The sequence below is a fragment of the Triticum aestivum genome, chromosome 6B, assembly GCF_018294505.1.
Source record: "Triticum aestivum cultivar Chinese Spring chromosome 6B, IWGSC CS RefSeq v2.1, whole genome shotgun sequence".
NCBI lineage: Eukaryota > Viridiplantae > Streptophyta > Magnoliopsida > Poales > Poaceae > Triticum > Triticum aestivum.
The window spans coordinates 550,738,448-550,749,215 of NC_057810.1; the positions used below are offsets into that span (position 1 = coordinate 550,738,448).

Below are 10,768 nucleotides of genomic sequence, written 5' to 3' on the forward strand. Positions count from 1 at the left end.
CATCCGATGAGCTAAAAGTCATTAAAAAAAATAAACTATCAGATACTTAATGGTGACCTCATACGCCATGCCTGGTTGGCCGGCGGCACCTCCGTCGCCGTCACCAATTGTCGGAGTCGTCGTCGTGGGGCTTCGGGCGGCGCTAGAGCACGTGATCACCACATGGGCTACTACCTCCTAAAAGTCTCGTCTTGGTCTACCATACTAGTGCTTCGCAAGAGAAATTTAGTAGCAAAAACGGTGTGACTAGGTATGGCGGGTAAAGTACATAAACCTCTACAGAGTGTATAAATCAATTATGATTAGCTGAGTCCTCGGCTACGGACAAATTTGTCAAAAACTGTGAGTTTGATCTCATCACCTCTTGTTAATTAAGGGAAACACTTCACATCATACTGATAGAAGCTAATCATCAAACCGATGGACAACCGTTGATTCTGGTTCCATCCCACGGCCACGACCATGCACCCAATCCCACGTAACATCCCATAATTCGATACCTACCTCCCCTGATTTCTTGGTTAGGATCCTATCTCTCTCAAATCATCTCTTTCCAACTCACGTTCAGCTCAGCATCCAAATCCAACGTGCCGCCCAAGGATCACTAAGATGCCGGAGGGGCAAGAAGTCCATGAACAATGGCCGCACGCAGCAAATGGTGGAGCGGGGCAATGGCGAGGATGAAGAGGAGCGGTGAAAGGGGGTCGCCCTGTCGGAGGCCACGACGGTGCCAGAAAGATTGGCCGAGGCATCCATTGAGCAGGACCGCAGAGGAGGCCGTGGAGAGGATTGAAGTAATCCAATCACGCCAACGAGGGTTGAATCCCATTTCCTGAAGAAACTCTAACAAATATTCCCAGGACAGGGAGTCGAAAGCTTTTGCAATATCCAGTTTGAAGAGCACAGCAGATTTACTGGCCCGATGTAAGGCAGCCCTGAACGTACATGAAGCTGTCATGTACTCCCTCCGTCCGAAAATACTTGTCGGAGAAATGAATGTATCTAGACATAATTTAGTTCTAGATACATTCATTTTCATCCATTTCCGCGACAAGTAATTCCGGACGGAGGGAATATACATTTACCCTTATGAGTAGATGGATGCGGCGATTCGGTGCCCGAGCTCTGATGCTTCCGAAATCGCCGCGGTCCAGTATAGTCTCGGGATGTGGAAAATTCGGTCTGACAGGGACGCGAATAAATCTCGTAATGTGGCGTACAGGTCGAATACGGTACAAAACAGTGGTCTAGGAATGGGCCCAATTCGCGAGTAACGTGGCCTTTCTGATCCGTGGATCAGAACGTTAGCTTTTCGGCTGAGCCAAGCACAGGTAGGCCAAGACCCGAAAGGAACTGCAGGCAGAGGGGCGATTCCTGAGCGACCCCGCCGGCTTTCCCGCGTTCCGCCGGTGGATCGGCGGCCTCGCCGTCGCTCGAGTGTGGGTAGGGCCTGATCTACCGGCTCGACTTGTGTATAGCCGTAGTTAGGTCGTAGCTAGGGTTCCGGCGTCCAGCCGTTCGTCCTTGGGGCGCGGCGGCGGCGGCTGATTGGTTTGTCTGCCACTGATCCATCTCCAGGGGGTTGAATAAGGCTTCCTCCAGCATCTACTACGCCTCTGGTGGCACGTCCAGCGCCAGATCCGTTGTTGATTCCGGGTGGATTGGGTCTACCGGAGTTCCTTCTTCCTCGCCAACTGCATCGGCCATCTACTGACAGGGTTAACCCTGAAGCACCTGGGGGGAAGAAAAGGTCAGTTGACATAACTCGGTTTGCTATGCTATAGCATGAACATAATACCTGCTTTTTAGCCTGGGAGTTACTGATTTTTTTGGTTCAGGACGCACCTAGAAACTGGTAAACAAAGAGTAGCTGAAATCCAGACGCTTGTTTATGTGTGATTCATTGGCATATTTCCATGAGCATGGATATTAAACCCCATGTTTAGCTTGTGAGTTAGTTTAAAAAAAAATTCTTGACGCACCTATATAACTAAAAAATCGAGATGAATTGCTGATGCTTGTTTATATGTGATTCATTGGCATATCAACGCTACGGTCAGGAAGACGAAAGTTTAAAAAAATGTGTTTGCTACAGTTGCAATTTTTTTGTGATAAGCAGTAATGTGTTCAGGTTACGCCAGCTCACCTCCAGACAGGACGCCGTGTCCTTCTCGCATGACGAACTGTTATATAATTGTTTCAGAGTGTTGAATTTTTTGGTGGACTGTGCATGCAGGGGAAGCCAGAAGCTGAGAACAGAAGATCTTGCAGGTGCCCTGCATTGGTGTGGATGTCGCGGGCAGCGGACAACTGCTGGTGCATCACAGAGCACCGCGAGGGGCACAACCACTCCATGTCTCTTATGATGGGTGAAAAGGTGCACTGGCCGTCACAACAGCCACATCGATGTGTACACTAAAGATTTGATTACACAGCTCAGGGGGAATAATGTAAACCTTGGAAAAGTGTACATCATCATAGGCAGTTTTTTCGGGTCTGTTCAGAAGGTGCCATTGACAAAAAGGACACTGAGGAACATCTGTCTTAAGAAAAGCCACGAACAGATTGATGATGATGTGAGGAAGACCTTGGAGGTTTTTGCGGACATATTAGCTGGTGATCCCAGCTTCACTTACCGGGTTTTGGCGAACAACGATAGCAGAGTGAAGAACCTGATGTGAACAAATGGTAGCACCCGGATGCAATACCAGTTCTCCGCCGGAGCAGGAGAAGAGTTTCAGGTACGCCCCAGCATCCATAAGTACTAGCACTATTGCTGGATTATATTCTGAATCGGTGCCTGACTCTGTGAAGTGTGCATCTGACAGATGGTTCAAGTTTTGGATCAGCGACAAGCGCGTGGAGCACCAACTTGCTGGCAGTTGATGATACCCAGGATGACGAGGAGGTGAGCTCAAGTGTGTCATATGCATTGTAAATGATTCTGACTCTCCGGGATCTGTCTGAAATTACCCAATCTGGGTGCCATTATTTTGACAGGGTGAAGTAATACATCAGGAGCCCAACCAGGAGAAGCTGCTGAATGTGGAGATGGAAGACAAGGGCATGGATTCTGGTCTGGAGGAAGGTTTCGGCGACCATGATCCTGCTGCTGTTGCCGCCTCGGTGAATCTGACGAGGACCATGGGTCGGGAGTGATCTGTGTAGCAGGGTGATGCTGAATCTGACGGAGAAGGTGAAGTAGACAGTAAGGCAGCGAAACGGCTGAGGACGCAAGATTAGTCTAATTAAACCTAGCGTGCCAGTCTATCAGCATGAAAAAAGTGTAGTTTGAAAGGAAGCGGAGTTTCTACACCCAGGAGCAAATGCTCCTGGTGTGAACAGTGAAATAAAAAAAAATCAAAAAAAAGTTAAAAAATTCTGAATTTTTTTGTGGCATACTTATACAAATGTTTGTTGTGCACGTAAAATTTCATCGCGAAATCACATTGATGAAAGGTGTGGTAAAAAAAACAAAATCGATGCTCTGAAAATGTTACTTACAAAAGCATTTTGGAGCTTTGATTTTGTTTTTTTCGGCACGACTTCCACGAATGTGATTTCGTGATGAATTTTTTCATGCACAAGAAACACTTGCGAAAGTATGTCATAAAAAAATTTCAGATTTTTTTGAATTTTTTTTCTATTTTTTTGATTTTACTGTTCACACCAGGAGCATTTGCTCCTGGGTGTAGAATGGTACTTTCGAGTTTGAAAGAGAAACTTAAACGGTTTGTTGAAGTACCTCTGCGTTCCTACTCAGTGGGTTGGATCTCTGATTTTATCAATTCAAACTCTAGTTTGTGCCAAGTTTATCTTGCTAGCTGGATTTATGTGCGGTGAACTGTGCGACTAATTGTTGATTTATTTTGGTGTTAACGATCATTGGTTAGCTAATTATTGCATGCAAATTATTCGGAGAAAAATGTTTTGCATTCTTTTTCCTGTTGTTTGAATTTTTCCCCAGTGGTTAGTATTTGGAAAATCTGACAGTGAAAATATGGCTGGCCACTTCAATAGATTGGATTACTGTGATACAAAGAGCCGACGGCGATGGGTCGGACTAGCTCAGAAAATCACCTGAGCCGTTCCCGCAGATTCTGCTCCGCCTTACCCAAACGGCTGGAACGAGATCCTCTAACGTAGCTCAGACTACTGCAGAGGGACGTACTACGTGTATCGACCGTTCATGCATCAGCCCCAAGTGCAAAAGTAGCTAAAGCGCCCAGCGATGCCTAAAGCAGCCTGGCCCATAAACAGAAGCCCAATCGCGTAAGGCAAATAAAAATATACAGTCGCCGTCGCGGTTCATTCGTCTTCACCGTTTGGTCGTGCTCGACGCCGGCGGTGAACCGAGCTCCACCGAGGGGGGAGGAAAGGTGACTGCTGCTTTCATTTTTGCACCTCCTTGGGAGATCGACTGCTCGCACTCACGCCGGCGCCAAGCTGGAAAGGCGTCTGCTGCCATGCCTGCACCACGCCGTCAAGGTCGCACCAGGCACCACCCACGGAAGCGCCAAGCAAGTGCGAATTTGCTGAGGTTGAACCACCGCAAGAGAGGGAGGACAGACTCTACTACCATGGCTGCACCTAGCAGCCTTTAAGTTTGTTCAACTCTTCATATGTACAGATAGCAACTGGAAGATTGTTTCTCGACGACGTGCTGCAGACAACCACGGCTGTGAGCTGGTTGTGCCGGTCGCCCATGTGGGCGTGCTGCGGCCGTGGCGCTGGTAGCAGCCGGCCTCCCTCGCCGAGAGCGAAGGAATGTCGACGACAAGTAAAGATAAATTTCCAACGATTTTACTTCAAGTGATTTGGGCTGCTCATGGGCCACACAGTTGGCGTCGCTGATTTTCCTTTGCACTTGATGCCGTCGGATGGTGCATGAACGGGTGATATGCATAGTACGTCCCTCGACGCAAGGGAAAAGCACGGCTAGCCCACACCGTCAGGTGAAAAAAATCAAGTTTTTCTTCCCCGACTCGCCTCCCACCCCCCGCGCTCTCGGCCACCACTAGCTGTATCCCGGCGCCGCCCGCCGCCCTTCACCGCTAGATAGTCAATCCCCGCCGGAAAAAGAGCAAAGGTTCGCCGAGGCAGCCCCTCCACCAGCAGCTGGGCGTTTTTGCCGCCGGCTCCGGCCGTGGAGGAGTAGTTTAGCGGCGGGTACACGCCCACCGGGCGCAAGATGTTCGGCGATTTGCCTGCCTCGGCGATGGACTCGGACGACGAGGAAGCGCTCGCCGCGCTGTTGGAGGAGGAAGCCGAGGCCGACGTCCAGGAAGAAGAGCATCTCATGGTGCTCGCCGCCCCTCGCCCAGCTGCTGGCGAGCAATGAAAAGCCGCGGCGAGGTGGCTCGGCGCCGGGGCGGGTGAAAGCAAAGAACCGGCATCGTCTCGAAGGCTACTGCATGCTCTACTCCGACTACTTCGCCGATGCTCCACTTCACGGCGACAAAACATTTCGGCGCCATTATCGGATGAGTCGAAAGCTCTTCCTTAGGATTGTGAATTCCATTCAGGAGTTCGACAGCTACTTCAAGTGCAAGATGGATTGCACTGGCAAACTTGGATTCACCTCGATCCAGAAGTGCACGACGGCGATGAGGACGCTTGCATACGGAGCTCCCCGTGATTCACTCGACGACTATGGGCGCATGGCCGAGTCCACCACCATTGAGTGTTTGTACAAGTTCTGTCGGGCAGTGGTGGCAGTGTTTGGACCGCAATACTTGAGGACACCTGACGGTGTCCTGGACTAGGGGGTACTCACCACGTCGTCTCCCGATCAGTTAGATTGGGCCGAGGACCCCCATGGCCGTATACTCATGGGCCAGTTCGGACAACCCCTACTGCATACAAGGAAGACTCCACAAGACTTGGCACCCAAGACAAGGACTCTCCTAAACCCTAGGCCTCCGGTGTCTTATATAAACCGAGGCCAGGCTAGTCAATAGACAATCTCATATTCATTACTATCATCTCATGGTAGATACATGTATCTGTACTACACCCCATATGAATACAATCAAAAGCAGGACGTAGGGTTTTACCTCCATCAAGAGGGCCCGAACCTGGGTAAAATCCCGTGTCCATATTACCATCGCTCCAAGACGCCTAGCTTAGGACCCCTACTACGAGATACGTCGGATATTGAACCGACATTGGTGCTTTCATTGAGAGCCTGTTAGGCGATCGTCGCGGATCGATGGGGATCAGGTGATATTTTTCTAGTTAAATCTGTTCCACATGAATTAATTTCTTTGAGAGTTGTTCTCGGATCACTATTTTATTCCACATGTTTCTCCGATGTCTTTTTCGATCTCAAACTAAATCAGGAGAATTTATGCACCAGCCACCACCGATCATCAAAACGTCTGCGTGGCCGAAGACCGTGTGGAGGCAACATCCAAACTAGAGCAAGACGAGCTGTCCTCGGGCCATGTTCAATCCCCTGTCTCGAACAACCATAAAGCACGAGCTGCCTTGTTCGGGCAGCGAGCGTGCAGGGATAGTCCTCTGCCTTATCTTTTTTTATTCAAGTAGCGGTGCTGCCCGCTGGCCGGTTGTTACCTTGTGCAGAGGAGAATATTACTTATAAGTGAATGCTAGTCTGCAGCAATGTTCAATTAGTCCAAGGCCGCTACCTTCAATCTGGGCTAGCACGTGAAGCACTAAAACGCTTCGGAGAGCTGAAGATACATGGACACTGCTACTAGTGCTCCTACAATTCCACAAGGAAATACACGCGGAGGACTCCATCCAAAAATACAAATTGATTATCACGTCTTTCATAGACTGATTGGTCTTCGTACAAGGCGACACTGGTTCTGGCTTTTTACCTCGGATTTTAACGCCTCATCGTTCGAGCAAAAAACATCATGTTTTATTTTTCTAATTTCCTGTACTGTATATGTTAAATACACACAAGATATTTTTCTCCTAGTTTGCATGAGTTTTTTTGTGTAGATTTCTCTATCAGTTACAATTCGGTCCGTCGAGCGCATCAACATAGTGGTCCTTCCTACAAACTGGCTTCCTCCATAGTTCGGCGGACACCATGTCTGTAGCCCAGCTTGCCAGATGAACAACAGCAACAAATACTTCTTTGTTCTTATGATTATCCGGGTTCAGGTGCAATTTTTCCATTTATTTGTTTGTACAATTTATACATCAAGAAATCCTTTACTTCGGATTTGCACTGTTTGTGTGCGCAGGCCGACATCGTTGCCGCAGGGACCCCGACGTTTTTAGGCCACCATCAAGCCGCGTCGACACGTTCCCGGAACAAATACGGATTGTGTTGTGCTGGCGTAATCTCCCCGCATATTGGGACATGCGTTGGCACCTACGTGATGTTACTTCGCCGAGCCAACCTCGGCATCCAGGCTATTTTTTCTTTAATTCTATATCTCCTTAAATTAATTAAGTAGAGGAGATTTATCATTATTATTATTCATCATTACTTTTATTTGCATTATTTTACGTGTGTAAGTATTCGAATTCGACGGCGTCACACATTCACCTTGGCGTGTCGACGCCGTCGTTCTGCCTTCGTCAACCAAATTGTGTTACCACTTTGGCGCAGGACAACACACCTTTTTGTCGGCATCACCGCACCATCACTTCCCAACCTACTCCGGGGACTTCGGCATTACCCCGCCGACCTGCTCCATCACATCGGCTAGACTGGGGGCTCCACCTCTTCGGATTGCCGAGCTCTTCGCTCGGCCACCTTGGGACCGGCTTGGGGGCTGGAACCTCGTCCTGTCGTAAGCTCGGGCCACATCATCTATGCCGAACACATTAACTAGCTAAGTTGCTTTTTTGCTCAGTTTTTTCAATTTTTTACTCTTGTTCGCTTCGACCAAGCATTATACTTTTGTGGCAAAAAGTTGCTTGTGAAAAACGTTCCTTGTCATAACTTTGTTTGTGACACACAAATTCAAATACCCCGTTTACTTGGGGGATTCCTTTATGAAGCCTTTCTTCTTGCAAATGATTATACTTATACGGCTTCGTTCCTTGTTTGTGTATTACGCCACAATATGCACCATGTTGACTTAAGCGATTTGCAAGCTGGGTTGCCTTGCTCCTGTGTTTACCCCTACGTCCCGATTGTTCGGCTAGGGAGTAAAGGAAGCACCTCTGCGATTGTCATGATCGGTTCATCCGAGCCGGACCTCAGAGTGGGTGAAGCCGAAAGCTAGCGCTCTTACTGTTTTCAATAATGGTCAGCACACAACGGAACTCATGAGTACAAAAAATCTATTGCACAAGTCTCACAATAATAATGAGCAACCGAAGAAAGGTATCGGTGGGGGTACTATGTTCTTCGAAGATGCTTCTTACACTTCGTCGGTAATATAGCATAAGTTCCCTGAGCGCGCTTTGTCTGTTACAGCCTTATGGCCTGATTGCCTGGTTATCGGAAACAACATCGATATTCTCGACAGGTGGAGTACATAACACTTTTCGGTCCTTGATCGAAGAGGGAGAAGCTGACGGTCAGTTAAGACGCGTATAAAGTTCGGGTGAACACAGATATGATACAAGTACTTCGGTACATAATATCATTATACATAAAATTCTTTTACCCAAGTCACTCGGGGGCTCTTAAATTTATGTGAGCTGTTTTATAATAAGTGTTCTTCTTCTTAGTCGTTGCAAAGTCTTTTTTCTATCACTCCTTTTTTCGACACGAGTGTGTGGTCAATAGCCAGGGAGCCTAATTTCTCTCTCAAAGCCGCTAAAGTTTGCTAAACTGGCCTAACGAGAAGTACTCCGCCTTCAGGATAGGAGATTGAAGCCGTAGGCTGACCCGCTTGAAGTCTTGAGATAGGGTGTGTCATGTTAAAGCACGACAGAAGCACTTTTTTTTTCTTAGACCAATTTTCTGATTGGTACCGAACAATTGATCTAGTTCGGACGTCGAGTTTTTACTGATGTTTTTTGGTTTTCCAATCCTATGGCCCTTTTCAACTATTTGTGTGTTTTCCGCATAAGTCTCGCAGTGCAACGCTGGACACCTTTAGAGATTCGGCAAAAAATCTTGGATATTGCTATATATGCATCAGTTTCGAATTGTGTCTTCGGTCAATAGTTGGGTTGCCCGGCTCATGTGCTTGCCTCCTACGTTCCGCTTTGTTCGGCTAGGTGTGCAAAGGGAGAACCACTGCGATTGTGCTTCCGGCTCGCATGGTTAAGCACCTCAGTGGAGAAAGCCGAAAACTGACTGTCACAATAAGCGTAAACTGGTCAGCGGTCCAATGACTATATTAAATGATGAGCCGTTAATAACATTGGCCGAAGTGTTTACGGCTTGACCTTGGCTGTCGCCGAACACTAACCGATGGGCTACTTGCTGGCCTCCCAACTTTAAGCTCCTATGACTAAGTGAAAGTTATAAAGCCCACATATCTAATTGCCTCGTTTCCGCTAACACAACCACCTTCGGGCACCGAGACGTCAGCTAAGGGTTGTTTTGTTATTAAGGAAACACCCTGCGTAGCATCTACAAGGGGGTAGAAGCCGACGATGGGCCACTTTCAGATGATAAACGGTCGCAACAGGAAGTGAAAATTTGGATTCATTTAGACCACAGAGTTTGGAAGCTTTCCCCAAACTAAATCCTCAGTATTTTCCTCCCACATTGATCGGAGCTGAGGTTTCATGATCATGCTTAGCATGACAACCCAAAGAAAGGAACCGATAGCGGGACTATTTTCTTTGGACGATGTTTCTTATGTTAAACAATAATATAACATGTCTCTCTGCGTACCTTTGTTTATAAAACCGTATGTACGGATTGCCTTGTTTGTCGTAAATCTTTGCCCTCATAAAGGCTTTATAAAGTAGGAGAAACACCCCTCGGCTGCTGGCCGAGGAGGTTGAAGCCGATGGTCGGTCAACAAAGTTTTGTACAATGTAGATCGAAGCATTAATGACGTAAAGTACTTGGATACATAGAGTCATTACATATAATTTGTGATTTTACTATGGATATCGATCCTTAATTCGGCCTCCCGTGCACGCATTAAGGCTTGGGGGCTACTGGGCTTCGGGCTTATTATTTGCAAATATTAAAAGGGCACATCGATCCCCTGATCTGGTGTTGCCACCCGACCAGTGTCTCGGGGGCTACTGCATTGACAATCCAATGCAGAAAATTTAAAGTGCAATATAGTTTTCGAGGAGATTATTATCCTCAGGTTGGTCGGCCGCACCCAACCTGAGTCTCGAGGACTTTGCACACCGCGTTTCTATTCCTAAGTATGTTGTCGAGCTTGGAATTGATCCTCGGGCTGATTTTATGAATCGACCCGAGTCTCAGGGGCTACTAGGGTCAGCGGTTTGATTTTTTTCTTCAGGTGCATCCCGGATATTAGGCTAACACACACCTTGAGGGCTAATGGCTATACATCTCGCCAGAGATTACATTACACAATTCGGAATTAAATTCATAAAAATCATCCCATGGCCAAGGTGGTGCACCACCTCGGAAGTAGTCCGACATAAAGCACGGGTGCCAGTGGATGGCTCCATAGAGGGCATTTCTGGCATTAAGCTCGGCTAAACTCCTGCAACTTTTTTGAACCAAGGTGATCTATGACACCTAGGATATAGTCCGGCGTTGGAGCTCGGACATAGTCCGGCGTTGGAGCTTGACATAGTTCGGCGTTTGAGCTAGGATACAGTACGGCGTTGGAGCTCAGAAGCGGTCCGGCGTTGGTGCTCGGCTGCAAAAGGTATCTCAAATGCACTC

General features: G+C 47.8%; 1 long non-coding RNA gene across 1 annotated transcript; it reads left to right on the top strand.

Moving 5' to 3' along the window:
• The first annotated feature begins 1,280 nt into the window (after positions 1–1,280).
• On the top strand, positions 1,281–3,382 carry LOC123137951 (uncharacterized). The gene is made up of 4 exons (XR_006468604.1): positions 1,281–1,750; positions 2,237–2,741; positions 2,829–2,908; positions 3,001–3,382. It is a non-coding gene; the product is annotated as an uncharacterized lncRNA (long non-coding RNA).
• Positions 3,383–10,768: the final 7,386 nt, after the last annotated feature.